At 38.8% G+C, this 8315-nt stretch overlaps 1 long non-coding RNA gene across 1 annotated transcript; it reads right to left on the bottom strand.

Moving 5' to 3' along the window:
- Positions 1-2439: 2439 nt before the first annotated feature.
- LOC120587397 (uncharacterized) lies at positions 2440-8135 on the bottom strand. Its single transcript, XR_005648955.1, has 4 exons — positions 7992-8135; positions 5601-5717; positions 2874-3637; positions 2440-2579 (listed from the first exon to the last, which is right to left on the bottom strand). It is a non-coding gene; the product is annotated as an uncharacterized LOC120587397 (long non-coding RNA).
- Positions 8136-8315: the final 180 nt, after the last annotated feature.

Here is an 8315-nt window from a genome sequence, read left to right on the forward strand (position 1 = left end):
AAAAAAGTCGAAATCATTTATATACAAAGATATATGTACCTCAGTGTTCATAGTAGCAATTCTCATGATGGCCAAGACATGGAAGCAACCCAAGTGTCCACCGATAGATGACTGGATAAAAAAGTGGTACGTATATACAATGGAATGTGACTCAGCCATAAGAAACAATGAAATACTGCCATTTGCAACAATATGGCTGGATCTAAGAGAAATAAGTCAGACAGATAAAGTCAAGAACCACATGATTTCACTCAAATGCAGAATATAAAACAAATTAACAAATAAACTTGACAAAGAATCGGACAGTCATGGACAAGCACAGTGGATTAGTGGTTACCAGAGTGAAGGATTCACGGGAGGAGGTCGACATGGGTAAAGAGGGTCAAATATTTGGTGACAGATGGAAATTTAACTTTGGGAGGTGAATAGATAATGCAATATACATATGATGTATTACTGAATTGTATATTTGAAACCTATTTGATTTTATTAACCAATGTCACTCCAATAATTTTAATTGAAAAAGAATTGGTAATTAAGAAATTGAAGACACAAATAAATGAAAAGATATTCCATGTTTATACCCTAGAAGAACACATTTAAAATGTCCATACTCCCCAAAGAAATCTACAGATTCAATTCAATTTCTATCAAAATTCCAAAGGCAGTTTTCACAGAAAGAGAAAAAAATCCTAAAATTTGTATGAAACCATATAATAAAAAAAAAAAAGCCTGATTCATTAATGCAATTTTAATAAAGAACATAACTGGAAGCATCATACTTCCTGATTTCAAACTATATTACAAACCTATCATAATCAAAACAGCATGCACTAGCATAGAAACAGACACATAGATCAATGGAACAAAATGAATAGCCCCAAAATAAACTCTTGCATATGTAGTCAATTAATTTATAAAAAAAAAGGAGCCAAGAATATACGATAGGGAAAGCAAAGTCTGTTCAATAGATTGTGTTGAGAAAACTGGAGAAGCAAATGCAAAAGAATAAAATTGGACCCCATCTTTTACAAAAATCAAATCCAAATGCATTAAAGAATTGAACATAAGTCATGAAACAATAAAATCCCCAGAAGAAAACACAGGGAATAAATAAGCTCCTTGAGATCAGTCTTGGCAATATATTTCTTTTTCTTTTTTGGATTTGATATTAAAAGGAAAGAAAGCAAAAGCAAAATAAACAAATGAGACTACATCAAAATAAAATCTGCATAGATAAGGAAACCATCAACAAAATGAAAAGGCAACCTAGATGGAATGGGAGAAATTTTTGCAAACCATGTATCTGATAAGGGGTTAACATGCAACATACATAAAGAGATTATACAAATCGATAGCAAAACGAAAACAAAAAACAAAAAACCCCAAACAATCCAATGAAGAATGAGCAGAAAAACTGAATAGACATTTTTTACGAAGGCTACATAGAAATTGTGAAGAACCATATGAAAAGAGGCTCAACATTACTAATCATCAGGGAGACACGTTATCAAAACCTCAATGAGATAGCAACTCACACCTATCAGAAAGGCTATTATCAATAACTCAATGAACAAGTGTTAGCCAGGATATGGAGAAAAAGGAATCTTTGTGCACAGTGAGTGAGAGTAAACTGGTCTCCTCACATTGTGGATGTTATGTTGCCGCTGCACTCGAGTGCACTTACCGTGATTTGGTTGATGTGTAGTTTCTAAAGGTCATTTTGGAAAGCGACATCCAATGGGTGACCCATTCCAAGTCCCAGATGTCCTCCACCAGAGCAGCTTTGGAACAGCTTAGGTTAGAGGTCGTGCTAGTCTCGACACCTGGGTATGTGTCCTGGCTCCACATCCTGACAGTCACAAGACCTTGGTCAAGTCACTAACTCCTCTGTGACCTGTGTTTCCTACTCTATAAACTGTGGACAGTCATCCCTACACGTCACACAGCTGATATGAGTATGCGGTGACATAATACAGGTATAGGTTTAAAATTACACTTGGCACACAGTAAGTGCTCAGTAAATGGTACCTTCTGTTAACATCATCTGAGAGTTTGTTGATGTTCAAGGAAAAAATGTCAAAAGTAAAAACCAGTGGTGACACTGCACTACTTCTAGAGCCTGGAATGGAAAGACCTATGTCTTCATTTTCAGGGACAAATCAGAAGGACAATGTCGGGGAAGATGTAGCCTAACTCAAGAGAAGAAAGAACACCTATGAAACTGCCAAAATGCAGACCTGCAATTTGACCAATGATAACTTTTCAAAAAAATGCAACCTAACATAAAAATGGAAAAAAAAAATAATAATAACAAAAAACAGAAAAAAATTCTAGTGTAATGAAACGCTTAAGGATGAGAAATTCTGAAGAGCTGTCACTTGACTAGATTATTTTTGGTCTATATACTAGAGTACCAAATAAAACTATGAAAAAAACCACACTGGATTATACAATTTTTATTAAGATTTTGTCTTATTGCAGATAACTCGTAGGCCTTCAGTTACATGAATAAGAAGCTGGGCCACATGCATGGTTACCAATAGTCATCTGGTTCTTCATGAGAAGGGCCTGTGAAACTAAATTAGGGAAAGATAAAAATTTTAAAACTTTGTTGTATTCTTGTCAAGTTTACTCATGGACCTTTATAATGTTCTCATTCCTTCTTCATGGGGTTTCCGTCTTCACTGACAATTTTTATCTGTAGCAATTTCACAAATTAAAAAATGTAATAGATATTTTTGATGTTAGTAATATTTATTGATTCAACAAGTTTTTATAGGCTCAGTCCAGTATCTGAATGTTCCCCTTGGCCAACAATACCAGCAAAATGAAATGGTGTGCTTAAGAATGAGACAGTGGGCAAACCATACCTTTTGTCTTTGTCACTAGGTAGTAGTGTGTTCATCTGTGAACCTTTTGACAATCTTATGAGCTTTGATTCAAAGAGGGGGAAAGAATTTTGAAATTAGATGTGTTTTAATATTATTAAACAGTTTGATTTCTCTAAGGACTATTAATGTATATTACATATATATAAAATTTAAGAGTCCAAAAGAGGTGACTTTTAAACACAAAATTTAGCAAGCACATTGAACTATCTAAAATGCATTCTCAATATCCATAGTACTTCAGACTTATATAGAGTATCAAAGTCTCAGAAAGTGCCAATGCATTCACTATTCATTGATAAGGCTTTCATTATATTTTTTATTGTTCTAAAAATAAGAGACATCTAATCTTTACAAATTGTGACAAACTAAAATCTGTTCTATGATTTACCCAAGCAAAAGTGATGAAATTTTGTCAAGAGTGTAATACATTTAAGACTCAAGGCTCCATATAAACTTTGGATTTTGTCTGCTTTTACCTTTTTGTTGCCAATGGAGAAGGCAGCCTCCTGTCCCCAAGTTTTCCTGTAAACCGAAAAACCCTCACCTCCATCTCTTCCAGTCCCTACCCCAGATAGAGAGTCCATAGCATCAGCACCTTATCTGCCATCTCTTGGTCTTGGGTCTTCTGGATGTTTTTCACGTATTTTTCTAAAGGATTTTCAGCACAAACAGATTTGTCTTTCATTTCTTGAATACTTATTTCTAATTCTCCATTCAATGTTTAACGACTCTTCGATCATCTGCTGTCAAATAGATGGGCAGCAAAATAGGAAATATATAAATATATTTTTAAAATGCATAGTAACATAATTCTGATCCTTTAAGTAAAACCTTTGCTTTCATTGTCTCCTTAATCTGAAAACAAGCGTATCTGTTTCTCCTATTTCTATCATTCTGGGCTTTGTCTATTCCATAGCTCATACCACAAGTCCCTACCTCACAGATTTAACTCATTATCAGTATCACAAATGATTATGCTTACCTTTGGCTTCCAGCTCTAGAGAAGCCTAAACATTTTTTAGGCTTAATGGTTTTTTTTCCCCCTCTGAACAACGCTAAGAAACAAACAAATTTATAAGTTTACCAGGGAGTTTGAACAATTTTGCTGTGCCCTCTTCTATTCCTCAGCAGGAACTCACTTCGTTTTACTAATGTGACAGAGGCAACATAAATTTCTCTTCTCTTGATCGTGGTCATGAATTTCAAATACTACAGGAGGCAGGTGATCATTTCTACATGAAAAAATGCAGTCTTTCCTTTGCTGGTTGAAGAGGGTTACTTCTAAATTGTACTGCTTCCTCACATGGAACAACGATGTCAAAATAAGAATGCTACTTAGGTGTCAGTTTAAAAATTAAGAAATAAAAAATTTAAAAAACTACTTCTTTGCTGTGGCTTTTATAGTCATGAGCCTAATGAGTTTTAGTCAATGACAGACTGTATCTACATTGATGAACTCAACACTGTAATGGAATTGGGAATTTTATGTTTATTGCCCAGGACTTCATAGCTGTCATAACAACATAGCCCAATGCATTACTTCCATTTGTGTTGATGCTGGTGTAAACAAACCCACTTTGTTGCCTGTGTTATAAAAATACAGTACACACAATTACATACAGTATATGATACTTGATAATAAAAAACTATTTTAATGGTTTATATATTTCCTGTATTTTTTATCATTATTTTGTGGTGTACTCCTTTAATTTATAAAAATAGTTGTTGTAAAACAGTATGCATGTTACACAGGCAGCAACCTCATATCACGTGTTTACTCTTTTTATTGCATCATTTCTCTTGTGCTTGATTAAATCTTGTGTTGTTTTGTACAATAACATGCTGTACAGTTTCTAGTTAAGGAGCAATAGGATGTACCATAGTGAGTAGTAGGTCATGTGAGTAGTAGGCCTAAGTGAGTAGTAGGCTATGCCAGGTAGGTTTCTGTGCCTCTAGCAAGTTCACACACTGATGAAATTGCCTAATGCCATATTTCTCAGAATGTGTTTATGTTGTTAAGTGGCACATGATTGTACTTTGTACCTGCACAGTAGCATACAGAAACGTCTTTGGACTTAACAACAAAGAAAAACAGTGTTTCCACAAAGATATCAAATTCTGTCCTCTTTCATTTATCTTTACACCCAGATAAGAAGAAAGAGAAAGTGAGCCCAACAAGATAAACCTGATAACCAGTTTTCCTGTATTGTCATCGGTGTGTCAGGTTTTCCAAAGATTTTAAAGGTTTTTTTGCCCTAATCTTTTAAGACATGAAGACAAATAGATACAAGAAGAAATGTTACCACTTTACAATCTCATCGAAGATGTATATGGGTATGAACTGTTATTTTGACTTTGTACTATGATTTTCCAAGATGATAAGGCTCTCATGGAATTTGCAGAAAGGTCCTAAGCAAAAAAATAACTGCTCTGTGAAACCTTGGACAAGTAAAGGAAAACTTTTAAAAGTTCGAGAAGACTAAATGAGAAGCCTCTCCTTCACAGCTTTCTCCTCAGCACTATCTTTACATGTTCAAACTGAGAGGTACTTCAGAAATGTCATCAACGGTAACACCCCAACCAGGACTTTGAATAACTTAGGCTCACAGAAAGTCCTTCAACAATACATGAAACAATTTCCAGGGCACAGACTGATGTTCAGTATTCCGTCACGCCACCTGTTAGTTAAAACCAAGACAAACTTACTTGGTAAGTGACAGGAGACAGGTGTGGAAGCAGTGGCTGCGGCAGAGTCCAGATGAGGCATGTCGCCAGCGGGATGGAGGCCATCCACTTCAAACGGCTTTGGTAGGTCCCCTCCATCTATACAAGGTGTGAACAAGTGTCCTGTGAGCCCTTAACAACAGCAAGAGATGGGAGTGTAGCGCAGTGTGGGCTAACTTCCGGTGGAGCACTTAAGTTTCAGCCACAGCGACCCGCCAGTCCTTTCCTAATTCTAAGGCGTTTTTGGCATAACACTTGGCAATGTATTCGCTTTTCAAAGTGTTCTTACACTTTAGAGAATTAGAAGTGTTTACAAATTAGATTCGGAAAGTGACACAAAAATTCACCTGGCTTGCTGATAATCATTTGAATGCTATTTAAATATCAATGAGTTAAGAAAGCTCTTAAAGTTAGTTACAAAGAATTTGCAAATTTGACTAAGCCCTGTCATTTAACTGTTTTAAAATATACCTTTAGACTTGGCGATGAAGCTTACAAGGCTATGCAATAGGTTCTGTACAAACATAAAGCCTTCCCAAGCTGGAAAGAACCTCAGAGATGACCACCCATTTTATAGCTCAGCAGCAGGCTCCCCTGCTGGAACACTCCGAAGCGGGCCAGAGGCTGGACGCCACTTGCTAGACAATGAAGCCAGTACACTTCCCCCTCCGTTCTTTCACTAGGAAGGGCATTTCTAAATCTGAGGCAGTGGATAGAATCTGTATGCTCTAAGGAAAAATAACTTAGCATCATCATATTCCATATAAAAGGGAAAGAAACATTTTTAAAATAACTTAAAAAAAATCTGATGTAATCCCAAATATGGTAAATTAAGGGATCACTTGTGAGCTTGTGCTGGCTGGAAGATTACTGCTCAGCTATCGCCCATGAGAACATAACATTCTAACAATAAGCTTTCTGCTTCTGTATCCCCGCTTACGCACCCGACCTGTGGGTTGACAGTTAGTAAATGGAAGAAAAATAGACTTTTGTGTTCAGACAGAATGAGGAATAGGGTTTTGGGCTTAAAAACCCTGAACCTGTACATTTCGGGGCTGCTTAATTTGGGGTCTGCGTACCCCTGGCAGACCCAGCTGGCTGAATAAAGAGTGTGCTTCCTATAAGTCACTGGTTTCTGGTGGTCCGTGTATCTATCCGGGACTGGTGGCTAAAACATTTGGAGGTCCCAGTGAGATCTCAGGGAGCGGCCCTGAGATCTAACACCGGACTGGCCTCTGGAGCGGTTGCTGTCCCTGTAACAGACTCAAAGGGGTGGCCACCCTGAAACGTTCCAGGACCCTTGAACGCCGTGACAGGGTCAATGCAATTGTCATGGATGCAACCTTTTGGATACACTCTTTGTTCCCGATCCTGACAGGAATCTCCGAGGCCTCAACGTCTGGATAAAAGGTATCTTTCATTTCTGTTTCTGTTGACTGGTCCCCGGGGGGTCCGTGGAGAGACTGGACACAGTCATATCTCCTGGACTGTGGCCAGGACACAGGACGCCACCTCCTGTACCCTGTCATTAGGTTGTGTCTACTGTCTTTGGTCTTGTCTAGGTTGTAGGTGGTAGACTTCTCTGGGTCTTCCTACACCTCAGTAATTGTTCTCGTCTGAGGGTCTGTTTTGTGTTTTCTGCACAAGTGATGGGGGTAAGCCCCAGGTTCACAGAAGACACCCTTGGAGTGTCTGCTGCAACATTTCAAAGAAAGGTTTGTAGAGGGACCTGACTATGGCATAAAGTGTTCTCCAGGCAGACTAAGAACATTGTGTGAAGTTGAGTGGCTGTCTTTTGATGTAAACCGGTCTCCAGAGGGTTCTTTTGACAGGGGTTTAGTGAGGAATGTTTGGAAGATTGTCACGGGAGACCCAGAACATTCTGATCAGTTTTCCTACTTTGATCAATGGTTAAACCTTGTTCTGAAACCCCGTCCTTGGCTCCGTTGGTGTGCCCTTTCTCTAGGGGCACAAGTCTTAGTTGTGGGCACCCAAAACATACAGCAAATGAATTTTCCGGACAGCCCAGTCCCTCAGTCCTCCAATCTCCACCGGAGGGCAGTGACCTTCCCCCACCCTATGATCCAGGACAACAGAGACCCAATAACACCACCTCACCTTCTCGGGACGTGGGCAGGTAACCCCTATGCGCCTCCTGCTCCTGCTCTGAGCAGGGCACCAGCTAATACCACCACCCTGGACATCCTCCCCTTGTGAGAAGCACCACCCCGGGGACATCATGCAGACAGTCCCATTATGGTTTATGTGCCTTTCTTGACTAGTAACCTGTACAACTGAAAGACACAAAATCCACCTTTCTCTGAGAAACCCCAGGCATTAATGAGACTCTTAGAGAGTATCTTTCAGACTTACCGCCCCACTTGAGACAATTGCCAACAGCTTTTAATTAACCCCTTCACCGAGAAAGAATGCGGGCACATTCAGACTGAAACACAAAAGATAGTTGTGAGAGGGAAGAAAGTTAAGAAAGCAGGGGAACAGATTGAGGAGGAATTTCCCTCCACCCACCCAGACTGGGGACACAATCCTCAGGCAGGGAGAACGGCATTAGATCGGCACCACCAGATTCTAATTGGGGGAATTAGGATGGCTGCTCATCAGCCAACTAACTTTTCTAAGGTAACTGAAGTTATACAGGGACCTCAGGAATCCCCTGGAGCGTTTCTTGAATGAGGC

Source organism: Pteropus medius, unplaced genomic scaffold, assembly GCF_902729225.1.
Source record: "Pteropus medius unplaced genomic scaffold, Ma_sr-lr_union100, whole genome shotgun sequence".
Taxonomy (NCBI): Eukaryota; Metazoa; Chordata; class Mammalia; order Chiroptera; family Pteropodidae; genus Pteropus; species Pteropus medius.